Source organism: Xiphophorus hellerii, chromosome 14 (genome assembly GCF_003331165.1).
Source record: "Xiphophorus hellerii strain 12219 chromosome 14, Xiphophorus_hellerii-4.1, whole genome shotgun sequence".
Classification (NCBI taxonomy): Eukaryota; Metazoa; Chordata; class Actinopteri; order Cyprinodontiformes; family Poeciliidae; genus Xiphophorus; species Xiphophorus hellerii.
Genome location: NC_045685.1, coordinates 22,172,925 through 22,191,696, shown reverse-complemented (window position 1 = coordinate 22,191,696; position 18,772 = coordinate 22,172,925). Strand labels below are relative to the sequence as shown.

At 38.5% G+C, this 18,772-nt stretch overlaps 1 long non-coding RNA gene across 1 annotated transcript; it reads right to left on the bottom strand.

Moving 5' to 3' along the window:
- Nucleotides 1–460: 460 nt before the first annotated feature.
- Nucleotides 461–16,068, bottom strand: LOC116732177 (uncharacterized). Its single transcript, XR_004341726.1, has 2 exons — nt 16,018–16,068; nt 461–1,824 (listed from the first exon to the last, which is right to left on the bottom strand). It is a non-coding gene; the product is annotated as an uncharacterized LOC116732177 (long non-coding RNA).
- Between the last annotated feature and the right edge of the window lie 2,704 nt (nt 16,069–18,772).

Genomic DNA, 18,772 nt, shown 5'->3' with positions numbered 1-18,772 from the left:
CTGGTTTTAGGCCAGAATCAAAAGTTAGGAGTGTCTGTAAAGGGTCAGTTGCGGCCGAATGTGTTGATAAAATTACCTGTTAATAAACTGTTAAAATATTAATAAACAGTTATCTCTGAGTTTGATGGGAACTTCCTGAAATTAAATAATATTAAACACCTTTTTACCTTAATGTAACTTAGCACAGTAGAGATAAAACTACTGATTTGACTAATGAAATAATATTTAAAAACACAACCATAGTTGTGAAGATTTTATTTCTAGAGTCTAGAGGGCCACATGAAAACTTCTAGCGGGCCGGATTTGGCCCGAGGGCCTTGAGTTCCACATGTGTGCCCCAAATGAAACTTTCTGGAAAAATGCTAAAGTGCTAATTTACTTGGCAGTTTTGTAAACTTTCAGTTGAATAAAGTTCAACATATGTGTCGAACTTTTAATTATTGACTCCAAGAATTCTTCAAGTAGTTAGACGTTTATGTTTATGCTTTTATTTTGAAATGTGCGCAGCAGGTCCAATTCCTCTCCTCACATTCTCTATTGTTGTCCAAGAAACTTTATTGAGCAAATGGACTCACGTTGCACATGATCTGTCATGTTGGATGGACATGGTTGAATTTAGCAACTTATTGTTAGCACCTGCTTTAGCGTTAGCGGAACTAAAGTTTATGATTAGCGCTTTGTGGTTAGCACAGCTAGCTTTTCAGTTAGCGTTTGCCACCATTTTGTGTCCTAATTGCATTTTCACAGGCAGTAAAAAAGTTTATGATTGGTGAGTTTCAAGAACTTTAATACCAATAATTTTGAAGCAGCTTGCTACTTTAGAAAATTTGCATAAAAATATTATACATTTTGTACAATAAAAATAAAGAAGAGCTAAAAGATTCCCGAATTTGCAAAGCTTTTATATATTTATGTACTTCTGATTTGAGAGAAAGTTGTTCCTTTTGTAGAGAGAGATGGCAATTAGCTAAAAAAAAATTTGGTAACTGAAAAATCAGCCCATAAAAGAGTGAAATGCTTTCAGAAAACATAAAATCTAATTAATTCAAAGACTTATACAGTAGTAGCTATATATTTGTGGAGCTTCAAAAGAGAAAATCAATTGAAATTTGAATCTTCCAACTTGTTAGAATGTGTTGGATAATATAAGCTGAGACCAGAGGTTTGTTAATTTATTTGACGATCTTAAAGGTTTTCTGGTTGGGTTCCATAAAAATAAGCTCCAGTGTATTTTTCTGTTGTTAGGTCATGTTTTTCCGCGGCTCCGTTCTGCCTCGCAGGCCCTCCTACTGAATACTTGTAATTTTGTGGCAGGCTCTGGCACGAAAAGCATTGAAGTGGAAGTTTAAACAGAGAAAGACACAGTATTAGATATCTGCAGCAGAAGGCATCTGCCCAAAAACATCAGCGTCGGCCTTCAGGATCCCACAAGAGATGTGTCCAGACAGGCAGGGAACCGAGCCGCGTCCCTTTCCAGGTATTAGCCAAGCCAGAGGTCAAAGGGAATCCTCAGCCAGATGCTGTGGTTTTGAACGAAGCTACATCCTGGAATTAAATCCGGTGATTCTTGCTGTGACGAAGCTCAGATTTACATTGAGGGTAGAAAAAGTATTTCTTCTGTAAACCACCTGCGTTCAGCCACAAGTTTGACCAACATTTTGTGAATTTTTTTTTTTTTTTTACTTCTTCATCCCCCACAGGCGAAGTTTCACTGTGATATGTTTGGTGGCTGGTGGTAATTTCCTCTGCCTTCTCACTCTGACCTGGAAACAGACATCTTTTGTGCACGTTGTCTTCACTGGAAACCAAGAAGGACAAAAATATCTGGAAAGGAAGCAGAAAAGAGGTGGTTTTTGGATCAGGCTATATCCTGGAACACTATATTGCTATATTAGCTGTTAAGGGAACCCAGAGAGCCCCATATCTCCAGGTCAGGAAACATAAACTTTAACGCGTTGACTAGTTGTTGGACGCTGCTTCCTAACTGCCACTTTGATTTGTCCATGAGACAAGATTTTGATAATAATTACTGCTGGAGATAAGGCATCAAGATTTCACAGCTGATTGCCGATTGTAATTTCCTCCCTAGTGCTTTGGTTGGCCGCTTGCTTGTTGACAAAAGGAGAAACCTTGGAGGACTGGTGAACCAATATGCCTGAGTTGTGCCTTTCTTCCAGGAATTAAGCTTTAAAACTCCCACTGACCTGTTGACAAGTTCAGATCTTGACTGGGTTTATTTTGGAGTTCAGAAAACCGCTCCCATTAAGGCATCTGTTCAAACCCCAAACTGCACTGGAAGACAAAGACTGGGGATGTACTCATCTAAATTAATGGATTGGACCATTTCAAATGATTGGTGTTGACGGAATTCGGCTCTCAATCAAAAGTCACATGGTTTTTAAATCAAAGCTTACTCTCGTCAGCCATTTTAACAGGTAAATCCTGGTTTGCATGGGAAGATTTTCCCCTTCCAAAAATCTTAAGGACGCAGAGATTATCATGATGGCTCTAAAGATAATCTTAGGAGATATTCCTGCCGTGTGTTAAGGGTGATCTCGTCCGATTGGAAAGGCGTCTGGACCGCTACGATCTAAAAATTGTGAATATTCAACATGGATTTTGGACATGTTGGCCATACAAACGAGATAGCCTGTTGAATCTGACGGATAGCTAGTCAGAAAATGAGGTGACGGAAACTTGGAAGACAGCTGTCATGGTGGGCCAGAAAGTTTTTTTCCTCGGTTAAAAATAGGCTACAAATCGTCACCATTGCTTCAAAGCCGACGAGTATTTTACACACGTATGTTACGGACTATGGATTCAACAGTTTTTATTAACTCTGCGAAGCTGTGAGAGCTCTGGTGGAACCAGCTGCACATTTTGTATTGAGTTGACCCAGAATGGACAGAATGGATCAGTGATAGTAATGGACTGTAGTCACATGGTGGTACACATATATTAAGTTGTATGTCATCAGCTTAGAGTTTGTGGTACTTCATAATCTGAGTTTGTGGGATCATGTAGATTTTGAATAAACATGGCTCGAGGACACAGACTTGAGGTACCCCACATCTGATTTTTCTTGTTTATGTCAGAGATTAGAGGCTACTTGTGACAACAAAAACTGGCAGAACACGTCAAACCGGATTATAGAAGTATAAAACCAGATCAAGTGACACTTTGTTAGCTATGAACTGGAAACTGAGACAAAAATTTAACATAAACATTACGTTGTTCGTTGAGTCAATCTTTCAGCTGCAGTATTCAGATAGAATGGTCAAAATTAGGTGTAAATAGCATGAAAGCAGGCATTATATAATCTAATCTAATCTTAATAAGATTACTGATTAGAATAACGGGATATGTAATTCTTATAGGATCTACAAACGACGTTTCCGTAGCCGTATGTTTCATCAGGGTCAACGATGTTCAGCAAAGATCATCTAAAATCGAACCAGTGAAAATTTCAAAGATGGATTTGTGGTCTGGTCCGCTCCCCGACAAGCAGAGAGTCCGCCGTTACAGATGTGTGTTGGATTCCAGGTAATAGCCCTGCAGTACACCGGAGGGAGCAGTGCGGGTTTGGATCGGGTGAAATCAGAACACGATCCATCAACACCAGCCACAAAGAAGCCCAGAGAGCTGCATGGTTGAAGCAGAAGGTAATTTGAGGTGACCGCCGTTTCCACCATGAGGAAGCTGAACGGCCGCCAACATCTGTCATTTACTGAATTCATAAAATTCTGTATTAGCAAAACATAATCCCTCTGAAAATCCCCAAAGCACAAATCTGAAGTGAAACATTTGAGAGTAGATCTACTAGTAAAGTTGTTTACTACTGTAAAGCTGTGCAGTAAACACACAAAACAACACTGAGCATTTAGAAGACTCCCAGATTTATTAATGTACAGTTGTTTAAATTGTTTTTAGATGTTTTTATATTCAGTGGGGTATATTTTGTTATAGAATTACTGTAACAAGTTAATTTCTCCACTAAGTTTTCTTTCGTGAGGCAACTTTTAAAACTGCAAGAAAACTGTTACGGGACTGAAGGACACCGTTTAAATGTAGAAGATTAGGGAGCTAAATTTTGTTCAAAATGTTTTTGACACTAAAATTAATAATTGCAAACAAAACTGTATTTGAAACTGCAAAACAATTTTATTACTGGAAATAAAAAGATTTAAAACTGAAAAAGGTTCAAAACTACTTTTTAGATTTGATGTTTTTATTTGTTTCAAATTTGATCTTTTCCCCTTTTAATTTCAAAATATTTTTGTCCTCAATGGAGGACAAAGTTGTCAACCTCAGCAGAAAAGCTATAAACGAAGGAAGATCATGTATCTAAAATGAGAGGCAAACCTGGGTATCATCAGCATATGGCAGTTATAAGATAACTCATTACTACAAATAAAGCGTTTAAGGAAAAACAAACACTGTTTATGTAAATTTGATGGGTTTCCTTAAAACAAAATTCAAAAGATGTTAATGGATCTTAATCAGGACTGCATAAGTTTTAAAATCTTTTTTCATTATTATATATTCAACCAGTGATGCACCAATAAACTGGTCTGTGATCCAAATCAGACAATTTTTGAGGTTTATTATTGACACCTTTTGGCTTGTAGTTTACAAAACAAACCTGCAGAAAAGTTTATAACAATTATCGAAAGGGCAATCCAACAGAAACTGTGATTTATTTTAAAGTTTTGTTTTTGCTGCTCCAACTCGTCGACTTGGCTTGGTGTGAATGTGAAATCTGCTGCTGCTCGTTGTTGTTCCTGTGTTTTATGATTTATGACCTGTATTGTCATCGTTGTACCATTAAATCCAACAACGCTGATGTCTACACACATCTGTTAATGAAATGACTGCATGCGTCAGCGGAGGGACGTGGGCCCTCCTTTGTTATCATAGAGAGTAATATTTGTCCTATAGGATGACCTCAGTTTGTTTTGGACGTTGTTGTGTCGGTAAACCCGGTGATTGTTGCTAACCATGTCTGCTTTGTCTGCCGGTTTGTCATTATGAACCAGACAGAGGTATGAAGAGGAGAGCACACGCTTTTGTTAAATTCTGCACATGAATCTGTTATTGTTCTGTATCAGGATGCACAACAATAACTTACACCTAACAGTGAAAAGTAAAGAATTTCCATTCGTGGTGATATGCTAAGTTTTGCTAACGGCTTGCTACTCATTCTGCAGTCTAAAAAACTTTAGTTGCAATTTTAAAAGTACGTCTTTATTGTCATTTTTTACATCAAATCACGTTTACTCAAACTCTAGTTCGTTTGCGAAGAGCCTTCGGTTCTTTGGGTTTTCACACCTGAAGCTCTGGTAGATTTGGTTGATTTGGGAACAAAATTGCAATATTTGTTACATTTTCAGCTGCTGTGGTTCTCTTTCACTGCACTATGTGAAATGATCCAAACCTTTTGAAAAATCTGTTCCCCTCCTCACCTTTGGGGGCGCTACACCAAGAACCACTGAAGGAAACAACATGAAAACCTCTGAAGAGACACTTGTCGTCTTCCCACCACAATTGCAAAGTCTGGTCCGCCTACAAATCTCAGTTTCGGTTCGCTTAAAGTGAACTCTGGTGTGGTTTGAATTTACATGTGAAAGCCAAGTGAACTGGAGGCTGTTCCAGAAGCAGGAAGTGGACTATGGCGCAGGGCATTCTGGGTAATACAACTAAGATAAACGTGCTAGGCTAGCGCTAGCTTGAGAAATCACTTTTGGTTTTTTACAAACTACAAAACAGTAATTTTACAACCGCTAAAATCTGATACCACTCCAGTTTTGTTTGCATTTCGCAAAGAAGGAAGTTGCGTTCATGTCTTCTCCAGACGTTTTTGTATCGAATCCTTCAGTGGTTCTTGGTGCAGCGCCCCCACAGGCGAGGAGGGGAACAGTACGAAAGCGAACCGCACCAGCAGAACATGTAGCAAATGTTGCAATTTTGTTCCCAAATGGAACCAAATCTACCAGAACTTCAGGTGTGGAAACAACCTTAGATTTACTGAAATGAAATAATAATTACAAAGCAGGGAAACCCAAATTTTCAGCCTACATCCGACTTTTTTATTACAGTCTGAACGATCCAGTTACAATATTTTCAGCCCCCCTTAATAAAATACAATTTGTCCCTCTTTCATATATGTTGCTAAATCAGATATGTGATAATTTACTGATTGATAATGTCAGACTTTTATGTCATTGACATGAGACATGCATCATAATTCTGCCATATCTCATACAAATCTGATGATTTAAGTCTGATTTTTTTTTATTTTTTTATAACCCCTCCAGGGGGTCTTTTTGTGGGCTCTAGAGTCCCTTTTCATGAAGTAGGCTGACAGGAAAGGGGGAGGGAGAGGGGGGAAGACATGCGGTAAATGTCGCCGGGTCCGGGAGTCGAACCCGCGACAGCCGCGTCGAGGACTTGAGGCCTCCAAATGTGGGTCGCGCTAACCCCTACGCCACCACGGCACGCCCGATTTAAGTCTGATTTTAATTAAATGTGTGAACAATATTCACACTATTCTTGTTTTTCATAAAATTTTTGCAACATTTCTAAAGTTAGTTTGAAATTCATCTGCTAATTGGATGGAAACAAAGCTAAACATAGTCACTGACTCGATGCAATCTGATTGGTCTCTTTAAATACAAAACTTTTGAAACTAATTTAAATAATAAGTTGACTTAATGCACTGATTGGATTAATTGGAATGGATGTGTGATTGGACAGAAATTAGTTTTTTTATAAAGTGACTACAGTCAACATGTGAATTGGCGCTTTATGAACAAACTAAATTAAAAAATAGTTACTGGTTTTGCTGTAACATCTTTAAACTAAGTCTCAAATTTCTTGTTTTAACAAAGCTCAGCAGCTTTAGCAGCTTTTGTTCCAGGTCCAAAACGGAATTAAGGAATAAAGTAAAAATTAAGTTAAAGGGCTTTTAGCACCTCATAACTTCTGATTTTCAAATCTGGCGTTTGTGTGTGTGCGTGTGTTTGCGTGTGTGTGTGTGTGTTGTGTCTGTATGGGATGTGGGTCGTCTTTGCTAAATATCATAGCAGAGTGTGAGTGTGATAAAACATCTCTTAGCAGAGCTATGAGATTTCTGACACATACTCAACATCCCTAATCCATCTGTTACACACAGATATCGACACACACAGACCCAGGTTTGACTTTCTCATATTTCTTTTGCCCAAACGGTGGCACAAATGTATTCACACACATGGCCAGAGTCAGACGCACACACAGCTGGCCCTTTGTCACTTAAGCACAAATTGTATTATGCAGAATCCACTTCCAAAAATTAAATACTCACATGTGCACATGCACCCACAAGCAAACCACAGAATGATAATTTGAAAAATACAAAACCAGAAAAATCTTCTCTGCAAGGGATTGATTTTTTTTTCATCTTTAATCCTCTTTGTTTCATTTTTCTTTTTGTTGCTTTTTTTCCTCAGCAGTGGTAATTAAAAACACCTGAATCGACTTCTCTTCTCTCCTCTGCGTCTCCTAAATCACATCGTCACAAGGCATGGATCCGTACGCGCTCTGGAACAATGCTGAAGCTCTCTGCGCAGCAGCAGTTTTTCATTTGGAGAAGATGATGAGAAAAGTGTTTAATTCTGTCCTTGGTTTCGGGCCTGTTTTGTGTAGCAGGCTTTGGGGCTCAGTGAGGTAACTTCAGGTTTAACTCTGGGTTTATATTAGCCTTTTATCAGATCTTACTTGGAAATGTACAAAGTAAGTGTATTTGTATGCTTAACTACATAACTACGGGTGGGCTGTGGTGGCGCAGGGGTTAAGCACATCACTTCCCACATATGGAGGCCTTAGTCCTCAACGCGGCCGTCGCAGGTTCAATTCCCGGCCTGCTAACCTTTGCTGCATGTCTTCCCCATCTCTCATTACCCACTTTCCTGTCAATTAACTATCAAATAAAAGCCACTAGAGCCAATACAACCTTTTAAATAACTACAAATAGAACAAGTGTATTGTGTTCTATAGTTTTTATTTTTCTTAAATTCGACAGTTTTGTTTTATTTATGTCACTTCCTGTAGTATTTTGACTTGTTGGTTGTTATTTGTTTGTTTTCATCTAGGAAATACAGTGATTGGATGAAAACAATCTGCTGTCATCCATGGCTCATTTACATATGCTTTAAGTTATGAGCAAAATAACTTGAAAGATATAATTTCTTTGGCCTTCTTGGTGTTCCGTACATAAACAAACAAATTCTCAACACCATCAATTATTGTTTGTTTACATAGACACAACATAGTTTGCCCTGGCTACTGCTCAATGAGGCATAACTGTTAGTCAGTGTCACGCTAACTGCTTCGCAATGTCAACCTCACAGTTACTCAGAGCCAAGCTAACCACCACAAAAAGAAGCTAACAGGCTAACCTCTTCTGTGAGAACAGCTAACTACTCAAAATAAAACAAATTTGTTACTCAGAAACAAGCTAAAATCAGTTGAAAACGAAGCTAAGCGTTTGAGAGTCAAACTGGAGCTGCTTGTTGTCAAACTAGCAACTTTTTAAAGTTTCAGCTTGCAGCTACTCAACTCTTGTCCTTTTGGTGAAATTACATACCAGCATTCTGAGTCACCATAAATCATTTATTAGTTGAGCTGTTTCAGGTGAGAAATATGCTAGATCTGATGGTGGAAAATAATACAGCTAAGACATATGATTGTGCTGAAAAAGTTACATCCTGTGAAAAGTTTGATTCTAGAATGATCCAGGTAGCTATCGCAACCGCTAACGCATAGCACGCTAATAGTTAATATGGTAGTGCTCTGATTAACTTAGCTTCTAACTCATTCTGCAAACTAAAATCACTCTGCTTAATGCAAGAGGCTGACTGCAAATTCATAAACTCTGCTAAAAAACAATATTGTTATTGTTTGCAACTTTTAGAATAACTTACCTGCATTTTGAGTCACCGTAAGTCATTGGTTGAGCTTTTTCAGGTGAGATAATTAGGAATATATGCTAGCGCTGATGATAAGAAATAATACTGAAATATGATTCAGGGAATTCAAATTTAGTGCTAAAAGAAGCTGATTCTAGAATGATCCGTGTTCCAGGTAGCCGCCAACAGTTAGCGCCTAACAGTTAGCATGACAGTGCTCTGATTAGCTGAAAATTACCTTGTTTAACGCAAGAAATTGACTACAAATTCATAAACTCTACTAAAAAAACAATAATTTTTCCTGAAATTACCTACAGCAATAATCTTTAACAAAAACAAATAATTTTTGTAATTAGTTAGCTTCCTACTTGCTTCATGTTTATGTCCACTGTGTAGATTCCAGTTCAGTGATGGAAGGATTTATTCAAATTGAATCTAAAGAACCAGATAAAAAGCAAAATGCTGAAACACAAGTTCAGAAATCTCAATTTGGATAGAAGTAAGCCGCCTTCAGAAACCTTTAGACGTTTGGCAAAACAAAGCTGCAGAATGTAAATAATCATATATATTCTCCCATGGCTTAATGAATACAATCTGCTGACTTCTTTCCCAATATAAATTCATACTATGTTGATATTTGCTGACTCAAATTTCGTAAATGGTTATATAACTGCATATTGTGTTGTTTAGCATCTGCAAACCTTTGGCTGTCCTTCTGAGTCACGCTGGGGAATCCAAGTCACCCGAGGCAGCGATGGAAAGTGTGTTATATCACAACTACTCAGAAACAACCTTGTTTACTTCTGCGTCTCCTTGAAAAGTTGACGTTTCAGCTCTGTGATGAAGGGTTTTCTCAGGACGCACCAAAAAGATGCTGAGGCCCGCTTTTGGCACGCGTTGCCGCTCTGGATGCTTTGACCCCCAGAGAGCTCCAGTCAGGCAGTGACAAACGAGGTTTTGATTGAATTCATCAACAATGTGGGATCTGGATGAAAGATGGTGAGATGGAAGTATGAGAACAGCGGCGGAGAAAGTGAAAAGTGAACGGGGGGGGAGCTCAATCTTGGAGGTAACTGGAAACCGAAAGTCGGTAAGCAGAGTAGGAACGTTAAATTTGCCGCTAAAGGGGAAAAAATTTTAAAAACAAATTTTCCGACTTATCTAGTTCATGTTAATTTATGATCCCAACATGACTCACTGATGTCTTATCCCTTAATCATTCACATCTGTGGAATCAACAGTCGTGTAATCATGTCTCTGACCTCTTCGTGACCGTTCCCGTGTGTTGGTGATGCCTTTTGTTTCAAACTGTTCCTGCTTTCATTTCACCATGTTGCGACTGTTCTCCAGCCAACGTCAGGATTGATTCAGTTCAGGAAAGTTTTACTCTATCATATGGATATGAGTGCAGTGTTTTCGTCAGTGATTTAGTGCCGAGTTTCATTTAAATTGGTGTCATCAGCCACCTAAATAAGAAGCAGGTTTTACAGCGCAGAAAATTTGGGTCAAACAAAACTGAAGTTATTTTTATTGGACCCAAAGAGGGCCCGGAATCTGGATGTAGTGATGAACTCTGACCTGAACCTTCAGAGTCACATGAAGACAATTGCAAAGTCAGCCTTCTGTCACTTGAAGAACATTTCCAGGATTAAAGGACTGATGTTCCAGCAAGATCTAGTGAAACTCATCCAAGCACTCATCTTTAGTTACTAGATTACTAAACAGACTAGTAATCTGCCTAGTCACAATCCTGTGAAATGTGTTTGACTTGACTGGAATCAATGCCATGGGCTACTTTTTCTCCACCTTGAGAAGGAAGCTTATTTTAGCTGGTTTTATCTATAATCTTGCTCTTCCAGTTTTGATCCAGACCATATAGGCCAAGGTTGGAACATAGACAAACTGATAATCCAAGAGCTTTTCTTTTTGACCCAACAATTTTCAAAGTTTCTCCAGTTTTTCTGCTCTCGCGAGGATTCACGCTAAATTAGCAGATCCACACATTTGTTCAAGTTAATGCGTAATTATGAGTTTAATGCATTTTCTTTTTTTTTTTTGCAAAAATTGTGAAAAACATTGGGTTCAAGTGACTGATTGAATTACGTAATTTCACCAACTGCCTGGTGTTTGTGTGGACCAACTTTTCGCTACTGCGGTTTGCAAAAACAGACATCGTAATGATTCGGCTCATAAAGACCAAAATATCAAAACACACTGACCTCTGGCGGCATGTTGCCACTAACAGTTGTGGGGTTTTTTTACCTATAAACACATGTTGTACCCTTGCCATAGGTGCTTTACACTGCCCCCTACAGTCTAGAAGGATATGGGCTACAGCAGGGACTAGCCACAGAGTGAAAATGCTTCAAATGCTGTCAGCCTGATTACGTTCGTCTATTTACATGCACCAAGCATAAGCCAAGTTCAACTCCCACCTGCAGGTTTAGGGGTTAGGGTTAACCACAAAATCTGTGAAGAAGAAAGGAAATGAGGCCTTAAGTTACACAAGACACCCTCCTCTTCATTACTACACTTTTAGACACCATCTAAGAAGATAACCTTATTGGAAACAAGCTTGACTTTGTGTGGAGAATGTGGGAAGCTGTTGCTTTGGTTACACAAGGACCAGATAGCCCCTAAAAGCATTCCTGGCAACCCCAACAAAACGCCTCGGGGGACACTAAGCCTTCTCCAGACCAACAAACACATGTGGACTAAACAATCACACTCCCGTGACCCCATCAGCAGTTCGCAAATGTGCCGTTCCACAGTCGAAATGAAAGCCTTTTTGCACCTAATCAGTTTGAAATGTAAGAGTCGGGGAGTCCTTTCCAACAATTGAGGTGTGATCCTTCAATAGTTATAAGACACTTTGAAGTCTATTTGTCAAGTAGAACCCAGAGAGTTCATTTGGTTGGCTCCACTTCTCTTCTTGCAATTACAAATGGAGTACCACAGGGCTTAGTTCTCTGTCCACTTTTATTTTCTATTTATATAAATAACTTGTGTGATGATTTGTTAAATACTTATCATTTTTACTCAGATGACTTAGTAATCTACTCCTTTACTTCTTCTCTTTACAGTTTGCTGTAAAGAAAAACTCTCTTTACTCTGAAGTTGGCTCTGAATAAGACGAAACCAGTGGATTTCTTGCACTCTTGAAGACTATCAGAGATATTGCTTACTACTTCTCTAGGTGCACAAATTGAGTTTGTCACTAATTATCAATACCTTGGTTGTATTTTGGATAAAGAGCTTTCTTTTTAAAAAGCACATAGTAAATTTGTTATGAACACTGAGAATGAAGATTGAGTTTTATCAATGGATCCTAGAAGAACCTCGATATCACTGCTAGACTATGGAGATGTTATATATGAATGCTTCATCCAAACGTCTTCAATCCTTGAATACTGTCCATCATTATGCCTTAAGGTTTGTAACAGCCACATCTGTCTGCCACTCCACAGGTGTCGCCCCAACCCTCCATGCACCATTAAGGAAACATGTCAACCACAACCACATGCTGCCTCCCCTACCACTAGATCCACCTCATTAACAGGTGGTGATCCATTGGTAGCTCTGGCCGACTCTTCAACAAAACGCCGCAGGCTTTATTCAGGTCATTGACCCGTTGGTCCAAGGTGGCCTGGTACACTAATGAGCCACCTTGTGCCTGAACATGATGTCCGTTGTGGAAAAAAGTCAAACCTGCTGGAACAAGATAGTTGTTTAAGCTCCTATATGGGTAAGTTTTTTATTTAAAATAAAATATTTTAGTAAGTATTTTCCCTCAAAGCAGATGCATTTTACTTTCCCATCGTGTCTCACTTCCTGCCTCACTCATGACATTCCCATCAAATTGCTGCATAGATCCAAACGGGCTAGAGGAATGATCTGGAGTCAACACACAGGTTCAGTCAATACAAAACTAGTGATCAGGTCTGAAATCTGGGTGATGAACTCTTTAATTTAGTTCCGTACATCTTCTGGTCAAGATTTCCCAACGCCATGTGTTTCGGACTCTGTGCTATTCCTACATGGAATCCATATTTTCTGGATTAGTTTCTCTTGTTTACTCTAACGCTGTTAGCTAGCATGACAAATCTCGGTTGTTTATTTCTCTCCAATCCAGTGCCTAACGTGTACAAACGTGTCCCATCACCGTTCTGTTTTAGTTCCAGTGCGACCAGACGTTTGAAGTTATTCTCCCAACATGCTCTTCTAGCTGTTCAGCCATGCAAATAAAGAGGCTTTGTGTTCGCTGTTAGAAAATAAAAGTTTCCTGCAGCTAAAATGGAAACCTTTAAAGTGGGAATATACATGTTGGCTGGAAGTCCTGCTTTCATCTACACATGAAAGCAAAGAAACGAGGATCTGGCACTTCTGGGAGGTAGCTGAAACCATGTTTTACTGATCTTTTGAACATTTCCAAATCCTAGTACAATTTGTCTCGCAGTAGACCATTTGATGAGTCAATCATAGCATAACCACAAATGGATTTCCATCTCTTTTAAGGGTGTAATTTCTTCCCCATTCCTTAGAAAGCATCGACGAAGATGTCAAGAACGTCCATCCCTGTTAGAAACACTGACCACAAGAGGTCTGTTTCTGGATGGCAAGCAGGAGATATTTCTGTTTTTTTCCCCTTCTTATTATGAGATGGGAATTAAAAATTCAGTTTGAAGAATAATCTGTCATTTCTTTGTGAGATTTTGAGACATTAGAAGATTGGTTTGCTGGAGTTTGGTCTGTTGACAGACAGACGGCTATTTTAAAAATAACACTTCAGAGGACACAAAGCTTTCATCGTCATCTTTCTGTCTTCAATAGAGCCACATGCTTTCTAATGCAGGCAAGTATTTCAGGATGACCCTCAATCCTGGAAGTACAACTTCGCTTATGTAGGCCAAAAATGTTGGGGTTTTGCTCAGTTTTGGCTTCTTTTTCACCAGAAAAGCTCCTTTAAATTAGTTGGCCAGTGGCACAAGTATGACTTTTTTTGGGGATAGCCCATGAACTTTCATTAAAGCTGTAATATTATCCTGCTTTATCCATCACAGAACCAGTTTTGATGTGTTTGGCATCATTGTCTTGCTGGAACACCCAACGGTAATGAAGTTTGACTCAAAGATGATGCCGTCCAAAGGTTCTTACCTTGCACCAAACTTTTTTGGATGAAATGAACAGATTAGAGAACACAAGAAATAATTTTAGAAACTCAAGAAAAATATCAACCTAGTGACAATACTGGACAACAGTGAACGGAAATAATGAATAAGTTAAATGGAAATAATAAAGAAACAAACACAAAACAGCTACACAACATGCTGATTCAGCTCTAACTTTGGAAACCATCAACTCTTCTTTAATATTTTATATTCTGCCTTGGCCATTTATGTTTAAATGGAGCGAATCACGTTAAGATTCGCTCCATTGCTCCATTGAGCATGTTTTGTGCTACACAAAACATGCTCACAACATTTTTTGCACAAAATCATTCTTAGTTGATTAAATGTTAAACTGGTCAGTTCTTCCTATACTGAGCTCTTTTCAATATTAGCTGTTTTTAGACGCCTTGTCACTTTAAATCCAAATAAGCTGCTGGCCACGCCCCCCAACTCACGTTTACACTCACACAAGAAAACAGATGCACAACTCTACTTGTGCACAACTTCATAAAACTGCAGTAAGTGGTTTCTGGATGAGAAGTCTACAACAAAACACTTGTCTTGTCCAGCAGCCATTGCACAGCGTATACAGCGGTAAAACCAGCTGACCAAACGTGATGGAACTCAGCGTGGGTTGCTGGGTAACGGGGTTGGTCTTCACTGCTGTTGCTAGGTAACGCTACAGTGCCTGTCAAGTGTGACTCAACAAATGGCTGGGTGTTTTTTAAGCAGTTGAGGCTTAAATGGAAGTACAAAAATGTTCAAAAATGAAACTAAAAGACCTGCTAGATCTCCAATGGTTGCTAGGTGATGGGTGGAACTCTGCTGGGGTTGCTAGGTGACGGGCAGAACTCTGCTGGGGTTGCTTGGTAACGGCGCAGCGCCCGTTGAATGATTCAATTATTGGGAGGTTTTTGAAACGACTCACTTTCCAGATAACAAAAAGCATTTAATTATAGCCAAACAACACCCTGGAGGTTTTGTTAAGCCCTTTGGTATTTTTAGAAGCACTTGAGACTAAAGTAAATTTGTAACAATTTACAAACAAAATGTAAATTTAAATTTTGCAGACTAGAGAAGCAGAAACGTTTTCCCCACAAAGTTTTGGCCTTTTGGATTCATCTTTGTTTCAGAAAGTAAAAGAGCGATTTCTATCTTGTCCTGTTTCCTAAAGCCTTCAGAATAAATATGATTGAATTCTTTTTTTTAAAATAATTGCATGAATACGAAAATGAAAATGGAACAGAAAAGGTTCCCAGATTCCAGTGATACTTGTGCTGTGCCATTAGTCCTACTCAGCCGTGTCTGTTTTCTTGTTTTCTCAGCTTCTTGTTGGTGGGACTCTTGGCAAGCCGCTTCCTGCGCATCAAATGTGTTTCAGGTCGTCTCCAAACTCTCCGCATTATGTCACATCATTCATAGGGATGCGCGGAGGCTCAAAGGAAACTGGAAACGGGCCACTGGATCTGGTCGGCAACGAGTTGGCGCCTGTTAAAAGCAGCACGTCTGAAGGCACCTTAAGAGTGACGAATCATGCTGGCGTCTCGTCTCTGCAGCGCTGCAGCTACAGAAATGCTGGGTTTAAACTCTGGGGGCTACAATGATGAAACACTGAGATGTTTCAAGACTAAAACAGGAGACATACAAGAAAATACAACCGTTTTTAATGATCTCTCAAGTGGGTCTTTAAAAATGTATCTACTGCTGATAAAAAGCCAGATGTTTCTGATGCAGAAAATAGAGCAGGAACAGTTATTTCCATCTTTAATGTAGCGTATTTACTGCACAATTCAACTGAAAAACAAACAAGAATCCACTGGATGGCACATTTCCTCTAATGCGCTAACAGTGGAGCAAATCCTTAGCACTTTAGCTAACTTTGAAAACATTTAGCTTCAACTTACCTTCCTCCTCAGAGCTGCAGTTTCCTCTGTTAAACTGCCCCTCTATTAACCCTTCAATGTTGTTAAAGGGTTAATAGAGGAGCCATGTTGTGATGAAGCTCCGCCTTCAGAAAGAGCAGGAGTTCTTAAAGAAGCAGAGGCCCAATTTCAAGATGTTAAATTTGTGTAGATAGAATATAATATTTGTAAATAAAACCAATACTATATGACGGTTGCCAACGGCAACAGAAAAAAAGGGGAGGAGCGGTAAGTTATGGGTTTCTATGGTAACCACCAACTGCCAAGAGCAGCGTAACTGATACACCAATAAATGTCTGGAGAGGCAACTTCTTGACTAACAGAAGAATAAATAAACAGATTTAGCCAACCTCACATCTTTAATGTTGTTAAAATAAAACATTATTAGCTCTTTAGCTAACATATGTTGCATTTTTATAACAATTGAAGGCGACATTCTTACTTGATTTTGCTATAAAATGGTTCCAGATGCCTGGAAAACACATATTACTGTCTATTTAAAACCCTAATCCCAGGAACAAAATAACATGTAAATTATAATATCAAAATTAAAGTGGCAGATATAATTTGAACTTAAGTTACAGCTTTAGCATGCTTTTGCTAAATAGTGTTGGTGTAGCGGTAAACTAATGTTTATGATTAGTTTTTTATATTTCTTTTACATAAAGTTGTTTTTTGTTGGATGTTTACCTCTAAAAGGTTTCCCTTCAGCTGCAGTCTGAACAAACAGCCCGTCGTCCTCCTCCAGATGCCTTTTCTCCTCGTTCAGCCTTTAATTTCATCTCTGATTGCTGTGGAAAAACTCTGAACAGCTCAAAGACGCTGCGACTCTTTGAAACGAACCGCAGTCATGTCTGTCTCTGCGCCGGGACTCGGAAACAAATGGAACGTACATTGTTTTCAAACCGGCCGCTTCCCACAAACATGGCCCCCTCTGAGCGCGTGTGTGTGTGGGCGTGTGTGTGTGTGTGTGTGGGGGTGTGCGTGTGTGTGCGTGCACGCGCTCAGATCTGTTGATGTTTACTTGTTTCCCATCAAAATAGAGGCATGGCATGAAACTGGGATTGTTGGGGAAGCTGATTGGAGTGTTCACTGTAAAAAAAAAAAAGCAAAACAACAACAATTGCTTAGTCAACTTGAGTTTAGTTGCCTTGTTGCTTCAACTTAGTTAAGTTGAAGCAACTTTAACTGTCAGCTTCAAAACACTTAAAACCTGTTGCTTCAACTTCAGTTAAGTTGACTTAACTGTCTTTACCAAATACATTAAACTTAAAATGATTAGTTAAGAGAATTTTGTATAATTAAGTTTTTACATACATCAAGTTGACTTGAAATCAAATCATTTCTAAGTTAAGTAAACTTTAACTTTTAATATAAATTATTATTATTTAAATTTTCAAAATTCCCACACGAAAACTTTCCACAAATAAAAACAAAAATTCCTTTCTAACTTTTGAAAATGCCTCCCTTCAAACAAATGTTAGTTTTTCTGTAGGAAAAATAACAAAAAGAAGTGTAATTGTATTAGTTTTTTATTAGAATTTAGTTTTATTTCATTGTGACTTTTGGTTTATCTAATTCAGTCTGTTTTAATTAGTTTAATTAGTATATATTTATTTTAGTTTTTATGAATTATGGAAGCATTTTTCTTTCTGTAATTATTTGTAGTTGCAGAATTTAAAGAAATTAAAGTATTGTACTATGGTTATACATCAGTTGCGTAAAAAATATTCAACAGTTGCTGCCATTTTGTGGACTAGCGTAAATGGATTATTGTTTATTGACAATAATATAAAATAAATAATATATTTCGGCTGCTGACCACAAGTCAAGAAAGCTAGAAATTTGGCCAACAAAATAGAAAACAACTGTTAACCTAAAACATTCAAAAAATGTCTGTTTTTCTTTTAGTAAGGCGACAGTCTGAAGCCCTTTTTATGTTTTGGATCTTTAATGATAAACAGATTTTATTAAAATTTTTATTTTTGAGCTGGTTAAATAAATAAAAAAATGATTTTCATTTTTAATTTAGTGAATCTTCTGGCCTGTCAGTACCTTAAATCTACCAGTTTTGGCCCCCGGGGTAAAAGTTTTCCCTAAATTCTCTGATTCTATTTAAGTTTTTATGTTTTTTGTTTCTGCTTCAGTCTGAAGAAGCAGCCATTTTCCCCCCGCCGGTTTACTGACAGCTGAAGCAACAGTTTAATCGTTTTTTTGGCTCATTTTGTGTTTTAAAACCTGGAGCCAGTCTCTCTCTTCCTGCATCCAATATGTTTACGTTATTATTGTTTATTTGAGTTCATAAGTCAAAGCTCAGAGTATTTATTTGTTGATTTGGCTCAGAGCTGGTGATGCTAATGTGGTTTTGGTTTAAATGTTTATCTAGTAGGAAAAATGTGAGCCAACATCAACTTCAGCGCTGACATACCATAGGAAACCGAGCGGCTCCGTTTCTGAACGGATACAAAAACATGGAAACTGAAATAATGAAGCAGCAGATGAGGATAATTATTCCCGTTATCCTTTGCTGAGGGATTTCTGCCCGGTGGCGTGAAGTTGGTGTTCAGCACCCTGGACAGCGGCTCACACTGCCTGAAAGTTTCTCAGTTTTTACCTTCCGATTTAAACATCTGACCTAAAATCACAAAACTGTTCAATTAACCATCTGGAGACTCTAATTCTACATTCTGGCCAGTTCATTTTGAGTTTCCAAACGGTTTGGGCCAAAAGCTCAAAA